Genomic DNA, 19,366 nt, shown 5'->3' with positions numbered 1-19,366 from the left:
AGGCTGCTGCCCCTCGTCAGGAACCACGCGTTTGTCTGGCCTCTCAACAGATACCCCTCCGTTGTGGTTGCACCTACGGTACGGATATCTGTATCGCTGAGACACGCAAGCCTCCCCACCAACGGCAAGGTCTATGGTTCATGGGGGGGGGGGGGGGGGGGGCGCACGGGCACTTCAATATCACGTTGGAAACAGTGGATCTAGTAGGGATGTTTAGGAGCGTGGAAGTCTCGAGAACAGACGTATACACAAGTGACACCCAATCACCTGATCGCGTTTTAAGTCCATGAGTTCTGTGGAGCGCTCCATTCTGCTCTCTCACGATGTTTAATGAGTACTGAGGTGGCTGATATGGATGGAGTATCTGGCAGTAGATGATAGCACAACGCACCTGATATGAAATACGTACGTTTTGGGTGTGTCCGGATACTTTTGATCACATAGTGTAGGTTTGTGGAGGTAGCCCAATTGAGATACTCTCCTGCCAAAATTTGAATTTCGCACCATGACGTCTGTGCGATGTTGGCACATCTGTGGCCATCATCTTGGATCTGCCATCTTGAATGAATATGGCAACAACGCAAATCTGGAAATGCCCATCTTTGCCCCACTACTGATACTTACTTGATTAAATGGTTCATGGTCATATTCATGTTTATAACGATACAAACAGTATTAAAAATGATTAATGTAAACATGGTTACCAAATTTGCTATTTTGCTCTTAATGATTTATTACAGTGGGGACTGAGTTATTCTTTATTTTTTATGTGATTCTGTAAACTTATATTTTTTATTCTTTAGATTTTTTCACAGTGTGACTGTTTTGTAAGAAGAAAAACAAACACTGAGCTGAGGGAGCACTCTTATTACTACTGGCTGCTGTTTGCATCTATTTAAAGCTTAGTATTGACTTTCAGTATTTGACACACTTATTTGGGAAGCAAGCATGATGACTGCATGCCATGGGTTAGAGGCGGCCTATATATTTAAGGTTGCACGTAATACCATATACTTGTCATTATAGAGAGAAAATATTATGTAAATGTTTCTCGCATTATTATTTTGACCCTGTAGTGTGATATTTTTTTATCATGGGATAGGCTGAGTATGGTGCTGTGACCAAAAGCGGTAGCCGGTTGGCAAAATAAAGGAAAAGTACCAGTGTAAACTAAGACAAATATTTATATCTGCTATATTGATCCAAATGGCAGTAGATCGGAAATATATAAAATAGACAACATAAATATGAAACTGCACAAATAGAAGTTGTTGCAGATGACATAACATTATAAAGGTTTTTATTAATATAGAAAGACTAATGGTATAAAACAGGGAAGTGACAAAAGTCATGGGATACCTCCTAATATCGTGTCGGATCTTTCTTTCCGCAGCGTAGTGCAGCAGCTCGAAGTGGCATGGCCTCAACAAGACAATGGAAGTCCCCTGCAGAAATATTGAGCCATCGATAAGTGCAAAAGTGGTACCGGTGCAGGATATTGTGTACGAACTGATCTCTCGATTATGTCCCATGTCCATGGGATTCATGTCGGGTGATCTGGATGGCCAAAGCCCGCATCTCGTGGTCGTGCGTTCTCGCTTCCCACGCCCGAGTTCCCGGGTTCGATTCCCGGCGGGGTCAGGGATTTTCTCTGTTTCGTGATGGCTGGGTGTTGTGTGCTGTCCTTAGGTTAGTTAGGTTTAAGTAGTTCTAAGTTCTATGGGACTGATGACCACAGCAGTTGAGTCCCATAGTGCTCAGAGCCATTTGAACCATTTTTTTTGGATGGCCAAATCATTCTCCAGAACTGTCTGGAATGCTCTTCATACCAACAGCGAACATTTGGGCCCAGTGACATGATACCGTCCTTTGGGGAGAAAAGAGTCCATGAATGACTGAAAATGGTCTCCAAGTACCGAACATAACCATTTCCAGTCAGTGTTCAGCTGGACCAGAGGGCCCAGCCCATTCCATGTAAACACAGCCCCCACCAGCTTGCCTTGTTGACAACTTGACTACATGGCTCCGTGAAGTGTGCGCTACTCTCGAATCCTACCATCAGCTCTTAACAAATGAAATCGTGATTCATCTGAGGAGGCTACGGTTTTCCAGTCCTGTAGGGTCCAACAGATATGGTCACGAGCACAGGAGAGGCGCTGCAGGCGATGTCGTGCTGTTAGTAATGGCACTCGCGTCGATCGGCTGCTACCATAGCCCATTAACGTCAGATTTCGACGCTCTGTCCTAACGGATGCGTTCGTCGGACGTCCCACCACAGATTTCTCCGGTTCACGCGCTGTTGGTTACCTGTTAGCACTGACAACTCGACGTAAGCGCCGCTGCTCTCGGCCGTTAAGTGAAGGCTGCCGGCCACTGCGTTGTCCGCGGTGAGATTTAATGCCTTAAATTTAGCATTTCCGCCTCATCCTTGACACTGTGGATCTCGTAATATAGAATTTCCTAACGATTTTCGCGTCAAAGTCAATTAATCCACATCGTGTGGCCCTAGTCACGTCGGAAACCATTTCTCGTGAATCACCTGAGTACAAATGACACGAGCTACGGTCTCAGGTTCGAATCCTGCCTCGGGCATGAATGTGTGTGATGTCCTTAGGTTAGTTAGGTTTACGTAGTTCTAAGTTCTAGGCGACTGATGACCACAGCAGTTAAGTCCCATAGTGCTCAGAGCCATTTGAACCATTTGGGTACAAATGACAGCTCCACCAATACGTGCAATGATGTCGTTCATATAAAAATGATGAAACGGGAATAGAAGTGACAACTATTATGATGCAGCTAACTGATGAAATCTAAAATAAGAAAGACTCACACAATATGTTCCTGAAGTAGCAAAATTTTGCATAATGTGAGGCTCTGGCTTACTACGGCATTGTACAATAAGAATAAAGATATAACAGTAAAATCAACATTCACTGAAATAACAAAATACTCTCTTTGCACTGTCAATGCTTAGTAACTACCACATGTATTGAGAGGCACCCACATGCCTTGCTCATACTGTGGCATCAAGCAGTCAGGCCTGCAAGATGAGTGGTCTGCCAAGCGAGTGGAGTCATTCTTATTTATCGAGTAACATGAACTCTAGTACTCACAATCAAGTTACAAGTTATCCTCCTATATGAATAATACGCAACGGAAACGCACATCTGACTATCAGTAATTTACAGACCTCTGACTGTTCACTCCGCACTGGCAATTCCACATTTTCCTTTTTTTTTTTTTTTTTTAACGGCTTTATCAACACGTGGCCATCGCACTGAATATGAGTGGCGCACACATTATAATTTCTGGATATCTTGACAACATACAATTCGAAGGAAAAGGCCACCAATCTTTTTCTTTTCACTATCTTATTTATTCCGATAAATTCTATAACCTAAACACACAAATTCTATAACCTACAACAATAACACATGAGAAATTCCGCCCAGTGGGCATGGCTTTACATTGGTGAATCTCTATATTATGGTCTCGTAATTATTTAACGCTACAGTGCACTTTCTGGATAGGATGGTGAATCTTTTATTATTTCTCACACTTCGACTCTCACAATCATCATCACGAAACTTTCCTCCAGACCGAGCAGTACAAAAGGAACACGTATAACCCACTACCACTGAAACTACCTTGCTACTCTCCCAGGCAAACCACACATACTTAAATTACATGACATACACCACACTACAACATGAAATACTACACAGGGAATAGTCACAACATTATCATTTTCAGCTTTCCCACTTCAATTAATATTTATCCCAGTTTCACACGACACTGCCCCACTTCGTAATTCTACTTTCCTACTATGAACTCTGGAGATATATGCACGTCTTCCTGTGCAATGCAAGCCAAGTGGCGTTGCTGGATAGACGGCTGACTCACCTTGTTTCTCTCTCAGAGTGTTATAGTTTGAATCAAGCGTCACACGGAAACATATCTCGCAAAGTAATATTAAGAACATATTCATCACACACACGAGTCCTCAGCTGATACCATGGACGAGTACTTCTCTTTATCCTTTGTCTCATACACAGATTGAGACTCACACAGTACTCACCACGTGGAAGTACTCGCCTCTAATTTCAAGTCCTGCACACGCTATTTCTTAAATATTTCAACTTATAGTACACACGCTAGTAATTCAGCTTAACTTAAGCGCACGGAAGTATTTCAACTTATTGCTACACGTGGTTACATTGTGACCGTTGGTCACTTCCAAAGATTACTACGATCCCATTAATATTACCTGCCTGACATTTAATTCTCCCCACAAAAGTTCCTGAAATAGAGAAATATTTATTTCAAACTACTCTTAAATATTCCACATGCATACCATGTCCCCACTCTTTTGTCTTTATGGAGCACAACCTAGACAGGTCTTAACAGCACAAGATTCAGTGGCAGAGTGCTGAAAGATGGTTATTCTTCAGGTTCTCTCGCACCTCTGCCGAAGTGGGGGAGCACCTTGCTACCGTATTGGTCAGCCACATTTCACGCGTTCAAAGCTCAGGTAAATTTCATCTCTTTGGTCCCACCAAAGGTGGCCAAAGGATCGTCTCAAAGATGATCATATATACACATTCACTATCTGCGGTTAGCAGACGACCATACATGCATTCATTTCACAGATCTCACCAAACTGGATGTAGGGATTTATTTTGTGGGAGTGCACATGTGATCAATTAAATAAATAAATTGTCATTCTTTCCCACACTGGTATCCGGCTTCGCTGTATTAATTGCAATTGAGTTATTTTTACCAAAAAAATGTGTTGTTCTGACAAGATTAATGAAGTATGTTGTACCTATTTTCAATGTCGGGCGGTACTGTACCCTTTCACCACTGGCTACCCATGCAGAAAAAAATGGCATGGTACTATCCTTCCAATGCGAGGGTAGTTCCGAACATTTTTTTAAGAAAGCTGTATTGGAACAAACGTAGCAACTCATCAAAATAACCAGGAGGAGACCTTAGCCCGTGGTGATCTCAAATAGACGACCAAATGCTGTTACTTTACCAAATTATTGACACAGTTGTTGCATTATTGTACTCTCCACAATCCGGAGTAACATACACATACAAATTTACAACAATCCACATGACAAATAAAACATTACATCATACAAATAAAAAATAATGTTGACATAAAATTTTCTTAGTTACTGGGATCTTCGTTACTTTTATGAGTAATCCAAACTTCACTAATTCTATGACAAAAAAAAATACTAATTGTACTCATGAAATTTTAAATAGCTCACCGTCCAAACACAGAACAAGTAAATCGACATTCATAAATTGCGTAGTAATAATCTTTTACACGGCAATGTCTAAATACAAAACAAAGTCAACAAAAGAAAAAATTGCGTACACTAGTTCCATGTATAATGTCAGGTCCATACCATTACTCGAAAATATACATCAAACGCACAGAGAAATAAAACTGAGAAGAAAAACAATGATATATACCATAAGTTACATACTGGTTACGTGATATAGTTCATCTAAGACATCATGTCATACCTCATTAACTATCATCACTTAAGCAATTGCTACCACTACTCGACTATGAGTTTAACCTTATCTTTGTCCACGAGTACAAATACCTGCTGCTGAGCTAGTCAGTCCATCAACTTTGATCAATACACGCAATAAATAGTTAGCAATAATTGCTTGAATCCACCAGTAGCTCTCGTATCTAACTCTACTGCTCATTTCTCTGTTGTTACACATTTAGACGACAAGAACTTGCATTTCGACTAGCCTTCGTTACACTTTAATGTGAAATATCACCACTGTGATAATGCAAATAAGTGGCTTCAGTCAACACACCAACAAGATTATTACTGTCCACGACATCAAAATGCATCAGTTAATTCCGATATTTGTTGTGCAATGCAAACTTTTGTCCCCTGTGACAATCTTACTGACCAACGCAACAAGAGCCACTACGTTAGTATTACGCCACTGGCTAATAATTAAAGCATCATTGTACCAAATATTCTAATAAACATGCTACGTGAACTTGATAACCCAGAACAAACAAAAAAAAAAACACTTAACTATTCTAAACACAAATGTTACTGAAATACAATTACACTTGCTGTCCCTTCAGGAATGAAACATATAAAAAAATTTACACAATTACAAATACAAATACATTATTTCCTATCTTGCGAGTCACACGGAGTCATTTCATTCTGTGATTTTCTTGGGGTCAAAAAAGTTGCTGACAGGTTCCCTAGAAACACTGTCTCGGTGTCAAAGCTCTCCCATGGTTACCCGGACGAAAGTCTTTAAGTCACACAAATCGGCATTTTGAACACATTAAACACAAATGTCATAGTCACTCTCAGAGTACCATCCACACGAATCTGGTCGTCCAGAAATGGCCCTACAACTACTATTACCCACAGTTCTGTCCTCTCAGTTCATGGTGTAATTAAAAGTCGTAAGTTCCAACAAACAGCACTTATTCCCGCACCAATTAAAAAAATGTCTCCTACTACAAATGCAAATGTCAATGTCCCACTTTAGTTTCTTGTGTTCATACAATAATTAGTCACCAAACGACAACTGTCCTCTTTAAGTATACCAAGCGTCCCACATGCAATTCACAAAGCACACTTAACAAGTCACTGCCAAAAGTTTATGGATCCCACCGTTCAGTGGTCATGACAAAACAAAACTATCGTCCTGTCTGCTAAAGACAAAATCTTTTCCACCACTCACAACGTGGGAACACCAGTCCTTCACTTTCCACCTTATGGAGACATACGAGCAGTCATCTTGTTTCACGGGTCCACAGTCCAGTACTAGTTAACAGTTGCTGGTAAAAAATGCCCGCCGGACTCAGCCGCGCATCGTTCATTCTGCCGTGGCGCCGCCGCGTGAACCGTTGAGCAGAAGAAACCACCCGCTGTTGCCTCTGCGGGATACTTTCCCCAGTCGTAAGGGTGGTGGAACTTATGAATGGCCAGTGGTACGTGCGTGTCGCTCCAGGCCGTTGACCTGCTGTAGCGGGCGCGTGGGGTGTACCTCGACTGGCAGTAAAGTGGGGAGCGCACCGGCTCTGTTGCCTCTCCCATGCCGACGTCTGCTTGGCTTATGTGGTACGGGCGCGTTCTGTGTAGCCCTTCAGCGCTACGACACCCAATCAGTCAGACACTTCTGTACATCTCGCAACATTACAGACAAAAGGATATTCTTACAGTATTTAAATACTCATTGATTACATGTATGATCTATTAGATACATTGGTAATAAAAAAATCTTTGTTCTAAAAAAAACATAAAATCATACACCCCAGTTTTCTACACATACAACATCAACATTTATCTCTATTCTATATACAGCCCACACTTGTGCTATTGATTGTACCTGTCGTCCCTCATACAAAACATGAACGTGTAAAAAAAAAAAAAGAGGAATAAGAAACAATCTGTACAGCTCATAATTACAATATCAAATAGTAGACTACTCTAACATCCTATCACAGTGAAAATGTTAGAAACTGTTGATTCTAAAACTACAATATACATTGAAACTTTGTGCTTGTGACAGACTGAAATTAATACCCCTTGAAAGTGTTCTAACAAAAAAATAAGAAATAATCTACACAGCTCACAATTACCTACCACATGTTGTTAAATAGTAAACTACTTTAACATCCTAACACAATAAAGATTTTAGAAGCTGAAGACTCTAAATCTACAACATACAATGCACCTTTGTGCTTGTGACAGACTGAAATTAGTATCTCTTTATATATTTTACCTTTTTATTATATATAACAACATTTCTAGGACATGTATGAACCATCCACATGATGTCAGATCCTGACCTGCCATCGAGGTTCATCCAAATTAAACAATAAAGAACAATAATGTTTTAGTTATGGATTGGTAGCATACCCTTTACAGGAGTGTGCGCATTGATCACACTACTCTACAACTCTCACTCACCAGACATCACATTTTCCTTCTCATTCAATCCATTAATACACTAACAGAATAGGTCTAGAAGTCAGCTAACCTTAACACCACCACACTCACGACAACGTACCATACCTTTGCTCCCTTATACTTAACCACATAACACATGAAACTGTTTCGGAGACAGCATTCCACTCTCCGAATTCGTCCTTTCACTCTGGCACCTCTCTCCATCGGCTTACCTCCGCATTCACTTTACCGACTATTCATCCTGCTAAATATCACTTTAGAATTGCGGCATTTCATCTAAGAACAAAAAATACACAAATTATTCATCCTGCAAAATAACTGTACACATTCTTGGTACCGTTCTGAATAGTTATACTGGCACCAGGCTTTAACAACAACAACAAAAATTACTTTTTTTTCATGTTGCAAATGTTATGGTAAGAATTAGATTTACACTTATATTACATCTTACGTCAGTATTCCACAACGTTCACCATCTGGATCTCATACTCCCTTTATGTCCTTTCACGTTGTGCAGTTGTCCTCCTCTCTTCATTCGTATTTCGGCTCTCCGTCCGTCCATTACTCCATCATTTCCTGGTCTTCCTTCGCCATTGGCATCAATCTCGATTGCAGCATATACAGGCCTCCCTGTAACATACATCTAAGACATCTCCACATTATTAATTCTACTCACCTTTATTCACCACTGTTTCATCCCGTCGAATCTCTCTTTATTAATCACACTGCTTCACGTCGCTTCTCTCCTTAAATATCACCTTTATCAACTACTATTTATTACGTCGCTTCCCTCATTATCTACCATCTTTATCCACTCATCACTCATCACGTCGTTTCTGCTTGATCCTCATTCATATGACAAAAAATACGCACATACACCACTCTGTCGACTCCTGTTCATGACTCATTCGACCAGTCTATTCCGTCATACTTCCTGACAGCCCGCCTGAAAATTCTTATGTTCGATTTGACCCTGCACAACGTTACACACCACAAATAAATACACTGACTATCTACCATAAATTGCCTACTTTCGATCTATCCTTAACTTTTCCATAATTTGATGTTAGAAATGTGATGAAGCCCACGAGATAGTTTTACCTTGATCGTCTCAATCAGTACAGCATTTTCATGGACAATCCGCCTCACTCTGAATGGTCCACTATACACAGTAAAGAATTTGCTAGTTAGGAATCTGAGCTTACATGAAAATTAAATGTGTGCAGAGAGTATACAAGCTGGGAGAGATGGGACAGCCCAAGTGTTAGAAACTTTGGTGCCAGTGGCCTCTTTCACTAACACCAGATCCCGAACAACCATACGCAGCACCTCATTATAACTGTCACCACGACAATGACATACTATATATCAGATAGCAGCTAATCTAAAAACTTCGATCACATTGCTGATGTCACCTGTAACAGCAGTATAAACGTACCCTATTCCATACAGATCACAATGTTGACTTTTTACATTATGTGTTATGTACCTGCAATAGTCAAACTGCAAAAATTAAACTGGACTCATTGGCATTATTACATAACATTTTTAGCAACTTTTTTTTTTTTAGGAAATAGTCCTTTTACTTTACTGTTCCAAATAAAAATTTGCAAATTTTGCTCTGAGAGACCAGCCTAACAGATTCCATTACTGGTGTTTTATTCTCTGATCAGAAGTAAGGTATTTGCAACAGTAGAGTATGTCTCCTACCTAGACAATTCTCAGTGCTATCGGCATGTGTTTTAAGGCAAGATGCTAAGGGCTGATATGTTGGATTGGTTTCTCCTATCCATCAATCCATTATGACAAGAATGAAATGCCAGGATTCCATGCTGTCCTGTCATTCTGATAGTTTCTGCCGTTCCTACCCCCGACACTGTCTGACCTATGAGTCGTGTCTCCGTTCACGATATTGCTCTCATTACCCAATTCTTGTAATAAGTGCTGAAATGACGCAGAATCGTCTACGCCTCTGCCTGCTATCGCTATATCTCTGCGCAATTTCACTGGCAACTTCGTTATACAGATCCTAATGAGCTCTCCAGTTTCGTATGGCACATCCAAATACCTATTTCGCCTCAGCATTTCCTGATAGCACGACAATGGATCTCTTATACCACCTTCGTTACAATTTGGCATCATCAATATGCTTTGCTTAACCTGATCCTGCTTACTTTTCGACCAGAATTCATTTAAAAACATGTCACAAAATATCTTGAAGCTACTACAGTCTTTAATAACTTCCTGCATTTTCGCTCTAGCCTCGTCCCTCAAATGGTTACACACAAACTTCATTTTGAGGAGCGGTCCCCACAACGAAGGTAATGAATCTTGAAATTGAGACAGCCACAGGCATGGATGTTGGTAATTATCAGGACCCAGAAAACAAGTGTACGTTTGTACCAACACGAAGTGCCTCCTACATTCTTCTTCCGCATTTATGTTTTCCGACCTTGGACTATACCCAGTTGGGTTTGCCACCTGTTTGATCCGACACAACCGTTCTTCTAACTCTCTGAGTTCGTCTTCCTCTTTCTGCCTATTTTCGTTTTTTGAATTTATCTCACTCTCCCTCTGCAGTCTACCTGGTGGTGTTTCACCTTCGCTTCTGCACGCTAATTGCAACTGTGCTAGTTCTTCCCTATATTTCCTATTTGTTTCTAATTGTGCCTCTTTAAACTGTAATAGTGATTGTATCTGCTCCTGGTCGGCATAAACCTCTCGCTGCATACTGTCAGAGCCTGTTTCGCCTCTTCTACTGATCTTTTCTACATCTGCGCTAATCGTATTCATTCTGACCACTACCTCCGCAACTTCATCCCTGTGTTTATTTAGCGCCACTTCCTGCCGGGTGACTTGAGCTGCCACGCTTTCTAATGCCCCTTCTTTATCTGCAAGTAAGTCCTCCACTATCTCTTTGATTCTCTCATCCGGCAACACGTCCCTACGTTCTGTAATATCACTCTCTATTTCACTCATTCGTACCTCCAAATTATTGGCTTTTTCTTTCACGGCATCACATACTTGCTTCAACGCATCCAGATTTTTTTTTTCCTCATCTAACCGATTATTAACTGTGGACATACGCTCATCGATAACTGTGTGTAGCTTCTTCATTGCCTCTTTATTTCCCTTATCCAATGCCTCCAATCTTTCCTTACCATCTTTATCCATCGCTTCCAATCTTTCCTTAGTCTTCCTATCTCTTATTATCTTTATCCATTGCTTCCAATCTTTCCTTACTATCTTTATCCATCGCTTCCAATCTTTCCTTATTATCTCTATCCATCGCTTCCAATCTTTCCTTATTATCTCTATCCATCCTCTGTAAAAACTGCAGAAGCACATTGTCATTTGCTACTTTCGACGCGCTCACCTCGTTCGCCTGAGAAACCGTAGCTTCGCTAAGGGTAGCTGCTCTTTCAGTGCATACCTGACCTAGTCCCGGCTCGCCCGTGTCGCCGGGAAAGGCCCCCGATTGTGGACAAAGCCCGCCACTTAAAGGATCACCTAGCCGCGGTCCGCTGAACAATTCAGCCCCTTCCGAGTGTTTGCCGTTCTCGTTCATTAACCCAAGGTCGACACCTACTTCTGCTGCACTGCTACGTTCACCCCAGAATCACTATTCTCCATGGTGACTACACTTTTCGACTGCGACCTAGTTACTACGGACATTACGCAAAAAAAAATCTTCCAGCCTTGTACTACGTAGCAACCGATTACATAAAAAAATTAAAGATCCTCACCAATCCAGAAAGAAATTGCAAACAAAAAAAATTTTACTCCTTAGCGCTCTCACAATATATTCCATCCAAAAAAATCTTAACAGCAAACCCTAACAGCAAAATCCTGGCAGGGTCGAAATTATGAGAGGCACCCACATGTCTTGCTCATACTGTGGCATCAAGCAGTCAGGCCTGCAAGATGAGTGGTCTGCCAAGCGAGTGGATTCATTCTTATTTATCGAGTAACATGAACTCTAGTACTCACAATCAAGTTACAAGTTATCCTCCTATATGAATAATACACAACGGAAACACGCATCTGACTATCAGTAATTTACAGACCTCTGACTGTTCACTCCGCACTGGCAATTCCACATTTTCCTTTTTTTTTTTTTTTAACGGCTTTATCAACACGTGACCATCGCACTGAATATGAGTGGCGCACACATTATAATTTCTGGATATCTTGACAACATACAATTCGAAGGAAAAGGCCACCAATCTTTTTCTTTTCACTATCTTATTTATTCCGATAAATTCTATAACCTAAACACACAAATTCTATAACCTACAACAATAACACATGAGAAATTCCGCCCAGTGGGCATGGCTTTACATTGGTGAATCTCTATATTATGGTCTCGTAATTATTTAACGCTACAGTGCACTTTCTGGATAGGATGGTGGATCTTTTATTATTTCTCACACTTCGACTCTCACAATCATCATCACGAAACTTTCCTCCAGACCGAGCAGTACAAAAGGAACACGTATAACCCACTACCACTGAAACTACCTTGCTACTCTCCCAGGCAAACCACACATACTTAAATTACATGACATACACCACACTACAACATGAAATACTACACAGGGAATAGTCACAACATTATCATTTTCAGCTTTCCCACTTCAATTAATATTTATCCCAGTTTCACACGACACTGCCCCACTTCGTAATTCTACTTTCCTACTATGAACTCTGGAGATATATGCACGTCTTCCTGTGCAATGCAAGCCAAGTGGCGTTGCTGGATAGACGGCTGACTCACCTTGTTTCTCTCTCAGAGTGTTATAGTTTGAATCAAGCGTCACACGGAAACATATCTCGCAAAGTAATATTAAGAACATATTCATCACACACACGAGTCCTCAGCTGATACCATGGACGAGTACTTCTCTTTATCCTTTGTCTCATACACAGATTGAGACTCACACAGTACTCACCACGTGGAAGTACTCGCCTCTAATTTCAAGTCCTGCACACGCTATTTCTTAAATATTTCAACTTATAGTACACACGCTAGTAATTCAGCTTAACTTAAGCGCACGGAAGTATTTCAACTTATTGCTACACGTGGTTACATTGTGACCGTTGGTCACTTCCAAAGATTACTACGATCCCATTAATATTACCTGCCTGACATTTAATTCTCCCCACAAAAGTTCCTGAAATAGAGAAATATTTATTTCAAACTACTCTTAAATATTCCACATGCATACCATGTCTCCACTCTTTTGTCTTTACGGATCACAACCTAGACAGGTCTTAACAGCACAAGATCCAGCGGCAGAGTGCTGAAACATGGCCGTTCTTCAGGTTCTCTCGCACCTCTGCCGAAGTGTGGGAGCACCCTGATACCGTATTAGTCAGCCACATTTCAGGCGCTCAAAGCTCAGGTAAATTTCATCTCTTTGGTCCCACCAAAGGTGGCCAAAGGATCGTCTCAAAGATGATCATATATACACATTCACTATCTGCAGTTAGCAGACGACCATACATGCATTCATTTCACAGATCTCACCAAACTGGATGTAGGGATTTATTTTGTGGGAGTGCACATGTGATCAATTAAATAAATAAATTGTCATTCTTTCCCACACTGGTATCCGGATTCGCTGTATTAATTGCAATTGAATTATTTTTACCAAAAAAATGTGTTGTTCTGACAAGATTAATGAAGTATGTTGTACCTATTTTCAATGTCGGCGGTGCTGTACCCTTTCAGTATAACTTAAATGCTCAATTGCGATGGAGTATTGCTTTGTTCGGAATATTTGCTGCAGTTAGCTCTCGCAGTTGTTGTTGTTGAAATCCCTGCTTTCTAGTGCCCCTGCGTAGTTTCTGCCTTGTCTGCTGTAGCGGGAAATCCTTCCCAGTGATGAAGCCTGCCTCTCGGAACTTGCAATAAGTGATGCAGGGCTTCCAATATTCGCGCGCACGGCGTATCGCAGCAACGACGGAAAATATTGCAAAGGAAGGATGAAGGGCGAGCGGACAATCTACTTAGCATTCAATCTGCAGCCAGCGGTTTACCGCTTTCATTGTTGATGTGCATTAAATATAAGCGACAACAGTAAAGTTAGCAGCGGGAATCTGTACAAGTAAAATTTAGCGAATATGCAGAAAATACCGAGTAGCTTCGGGGATAAAGACGTCTGAGCTCGTTTGCACTTCTGAAATGATCTCAGATCGTATGTAGAGATACACAGAGTTTTGTAACATAAACGAAAAACCGTAGAGAATCATACATATGTCAACATGAGATATTTAAACCAAAATGCGTACTGGAAATGCACACAAGCACAGCTGTATCCCATTAAAGGCGATCTGCACTTCAACTGAGAATGAATGTAGTGTGGGGTGTACATTAAATTCTTTTAGGCATAAGAACACGTTTAAAGAAGCACTTTTTTCTTCGAAAAATTGACTCCAAAATTCAGACGCGTTTTATACTCGAAATTGCTATAAAAATGTCCAGTGTATGATTTAAAATTTCCGCCAGTCTTAGCAATGTTCACATATCTTAGTCTTAAAAATGGTCTATCTCTTTCTGGTAACATTGTGTTTCCCTGGCACCAGCAGTACACCGATGCGACGAACATGAGTTTCGGGGATTCGCAGGTTTTCCGTCCGTAGTGGCCGAGCGGTTCTAGGCGCTACAGTCTGGAACCGCTCGACCGCTACGGTCGCAGGTTCGAATCCTGCCTCGGGCATGGATGTGTGTGATGTCCTTAGGTTAGTTAGGTTTAAGTAGCTCTAAGTTCTAGGGGACTGATGACCTCAGAAGTTAAGTCCCATAGTGCTCAGAGACATTTGAACCATTCGCAGGTTTGCTAACACTGTCTTCCTCCCGTCCCGCCATCTCAAATCCAGAACATTGTCTAGGCTACGGGGCGTTATTGTAGTCTATGGTGTCAGTGAACTTGAATTGAAAGTGATTTTTGTTATCGGTACGAGTACAATATCTTTTGTCAGTAGCTTGTTTCATAATGGAAAAAAGTAAAAGATATTCATATGATGCGGGCTATAATTTGAAAGTAACAGCATATGCAGAAGAAAATGGGAACAGAGCAGCTGAGCAGCATTTCGGCCCTCCACCAAAAAAAAAAAAAAAAAAAAAAAAACCTATTCGCGAGTGGTGTGGTCTGGTAAAGAAGGACTGAAAAAAGTAGGGAAGACTAAATGTGCAGCTAGGAAACGGAATGCGAAATGACCAAAACGAGGAGATTGCAATTGAAATGGATTCAAGGACACCGTCAAAATGGCATTGAAATTAATACAAGAATGATTCAAATATACGCTCGTCAGCCAGCGCTACAGTGGAACCTAACAGACTTCAAGGGTGGAGTTGGTTGGTGGTACAGGTTTATGAAGCGTCATGGACTAAGCATGCGAACCAAAACCAAAATGTCTCAAAAGTGTCACAAGAGTAAGAAGAGAAAATAACATCTTTCCATTGCTTTATTATTCAACGTCGAAAGAAAACCACTGTGGAAGTAAGACAAATAGCGAATATGGACTAAATTTCTCTGACATTTTATGTACCGAGTAACAGAGCTGTTGCTAAAACTGTAACTATAAAACCAAGTGAACATGAAAAGATGTTGTACTTTCATGTTGTGCTGACGGTAGTAAACTTAATCCAGCTCTAATTTTCAAGCGCAACACAGGAATTGTGGTTAGCAGAGCGTGGGGAGAGAAGGAGTGCATTATTGAGAAGAATTCTCATCTTGTGCTAGATCAGTTTAGCAAGCATTTGAAAAATTCTGTGAAAGCGTTCAAAAAATGGCTCTAAGCACTACGGGACTTAACATCTGAGGTCATCAGTCGCCTAGACTTAGAACTACTTAAACCTAATTAACCTAAGGACATCACACACAACCATGCCCGAGGTAGGGTTCGAACCTGCGACCGTAGCAGCAGCGCGGTTCCGGACTCAAGTGCCTAGAACCGCTCGCCTGTGAAACGGGAATTGAGACAATGAAATACAGAGCTTGCTGTTATTCCAGGAGAACTTACTTCACAGTTGAAACCTTTTAATGTCTCGATAAATAAACTATTTAAAGTATTTATGAGAGAGGAATGGCAAAAATGGTTGATGGATGAAACCCAAGATGAATTCACAATCAGACGAGTGTGTCAGTGGATAAAATGGTCGTGGTCTAAGGGTGAGAGAAGCCGTTGTCAAATCTTTCAAGAAGCAAGGCAAAGGTAACGCTCTCGATGGCAGTCAAGACCATCTTGTATGTGAAGAGGACAACGATGACGAAGAGGAAGAAGGAGAAGAGGAAAGTTCAGATGACGATTTTCAGAGATTTTAAAGGTCAGTTCCGTTTCAGAAACTAAGAATTTTTTTAGTCTGTCTTTGCAATCTTGAAATAAAAATTGTAAAAATGTTATTTTTTAAAGAAATGCTTAAAACTAAGGTGCCTCTTATAGCCCGTAGAATCTTAAATTTGTACAATGCGGTGTAGAATTTAGCAGATGTCAGTCAGTGCTGACCAGATGCTGTAGTATTTCATTTATAGCAAAGTATCTGTTCGGACAGCCAAAGAGAATGTGTAAAACCTTGTCGGTTTACTTATCACGTCAAATCGTAACTGCAGCAATGACAGTCTGTTGTTCCTGACGAAGGGGTATTTCGTCAGAACGTCGAAATCGTGCCAAGATTTGATTGCGAGCAACTTCGAGATCAACGATGATGTGGTTGGCATACTCTTTACCACAGTCGCGTAATGGAGATGCCATTAAGTCAAAGAGACGTGGTTGCAGACGTTGAACAGTATGCGGATTATAGTGCTCTTGAATCTTGTGAATCACTGATGATACTTGTGTTAGTACTCGGTCAAGAGGTCCGTATTAATTTTGACATACTCTCTGTCCATGTATTTGGCTGCCTCTTGATATTCTGCCTTACTCTCATTTCTAGTTTGAGGGTACAGGATCCGAAGCTGATCGTGCTACATATTCTCTCTCCCAGATGTAAGTAGCTGCTTTAGCTAGCTTCTCTCCCTGTTTCATTCCGGGAATGCCGCAGAGAGCTTTTACTCGGTACGTAGTAATATTCTGATCCCTAGTCGGGAGATTTAATACCAGATTTACCATATTGAGCGCCACTGAATGAATGTTTCATCCTTTGTACTGGTATGTCACTAAATCAAACGGTAATCTGCAATGAGAGTCTAATCATCCAGACGTTCCTCAGTGTGTAGGGGCTCCTGTTGTACAGCCACAAGTTTCCAATAATTCTCATTCCGATATGCGACTGTAGATTCGTTTGCGTTTATTTCCTATCCGTCACCTATTCTTCTTTTACTCCATGGAATTATGTCACTGATGCTTCGTTAATGTTTAATGTCACTATCACGAGCCACGCATTGAACCGATAGGCCTGTTTTGCGGAGTATCTAAACTTGCAGACACTGAAGGGCACGTTTTCCGAGGCTGGCCACATCTCAGATCTTCCGTTCAAACAACAACTGCGGTAGTAGCTGTAAGTGATATGAAAGAGCGAGAACAATACATAACATAGCCTGATGAACAGTATCGCAGCCGCACGTGGTGGGCTTTCAGTTTGAAAACGAGTACAGTTTGGTGAATGTTCCCTTCGGCACACCACAGTAATATCTTACTAGTCGTGTAAATGAAACATGGAAAGCCAAGAACAAAAACATTTTACACATATCGGTAGAGAGAGTTACTTTACGGTTTGCTGTTGTGTTACTGAAAGATGGACGGCAACTCATCACTAAGTGACGTCATTGCCTTGAGGACGGTGAAACAAAAAAGGGAACGTCGCTGCCATCTTCTTCCATTCGGTCAAACCATGGGAGGTGGCGTTTTCAGCACACTGAACTTCCATTAGAGAAGGCGCTGTTCAAATCCGCGGCCGATCATCCTGATTTGAGTTCTCCATGGTTTTCCCAAATCACATCACTCAGATGCGTCCTTTGAAAGGATTTCCCTACCCATTATTTCCCCAATTCCGAGACTGTGTTCCACTTATATTGACCTCGTTATCAATTGGGCGTTATTACCCAATCTTCCTTTCTTTCATCCAAGATCTGCTAACCAGCGAGACATTGATTGGCGTGTGGCTTTGGAGCCCGAATCAAAACAAACTCGACCTAACAGTGAACAAGTTAATTGCGATTTTCAGTATAGCGTAGTAATGGAACTGCACCAGTGTGAAGTCTGACAGTCAGCCGAAATACCACCCACTAATTTAGTAAGCTTGCAGGAATACCATTCGGTAAAATGGAACACCTATCGGATTAGCATCGAGGAGGAAAACGTAAATTCATAACAATAAACCGTACAATGCATGGTGACCTGCGAATCCGGTTCTAGGAGTTAACTCTTCAACACGAATTCATAGGTGCACAATAAAGCGTTTCATATTATCATTTTTTGCCCTAGTTTTTATTCTCATAATTGGTAATGCAACAAGGAAAACCATATCTTGTTTGTAAAGAGAGAAACATGTTTGTGAAAAATATACTCGCTACATGTTCAAAGATTGTATTTAACATAGCACAACTTCCAGAAGCTGTAATAGATTCCGTCTGACGGCTACAGCAGTCGTGCGCAATCCAGTGGACCCAATGGAGCACACCCGCTGAGCCACGCCTCCAGCGGCACTGGGCTGTGAGCGGCATCTGCCAGTGCAGTGCAGGACCTCCGGTGGCAGCTGCTTAGCCCACCTGTGCTTAGACCAATTCACTATGGGAGGCTACGCAAATGCTGCCTAGTAGCGGCACCGATGTCATCGTCCACGCTTCAGTACAGGGACTCTTCCTTGTTGATGTCGATAGCTAGACTCTATTTCTTGTTGCATAATGTGCAATGAGTCTTCGTTCGCTTGGAGAGATACAAGTTTACTCAGTCTTTTGCTTGTTGCGTTAACTTGTTGGCTAATCATTTCTGCTCCTTTCAGGCTTTCCTACGACGATAGTTGCCATACCACTCTGGAGCTTACATCTTCTTACGAAATTGTACCCAACAGAATTTGGTTTACATTCTGAAGAATTTGCATTACTTACGTTCTGTTGATATGCATCAGTTGTTGTACGCAAGAATAATTACACTTAAACCGAACACATGGCTCTCACGTTTCTGGTTCTTACTGCTGTACAAGATAGACCAAACAGAATATTTTCATAGTGAATAGTAACTGAATTTCGTGATACAACAGCTTACGTCATACATCAGATACCTGCACTTCATCATCGTCCGAAAACAATCCGGTTGCGCACTTGTTCTGTAACACAACTAACATACCAACAGCAGCTCTTGCGACACAGCGCTTACTATGTATTTGTATGCTTACATAGGTATTAACTTGATTTTCATGTAAGTCTGTCGTGGTAAATTTC

This window comes from Schistocerca nitens, chromosome 1 (genome assembly GCF_023898315.1).
Source record: "Schistocerca nitens isolate TAMUIC-IGC-003100 chromosome 1, iqSchNite1.1, whole genome shotgun sequence".
NCBI lineage: Eukaryota > Metazoa > Arthropoda > Insecta > Orthoptera > Acrididae > Schistocerca > Schistocerca nitens.
Note: the sequence above shows the minus strand (reverse complement) of the source record.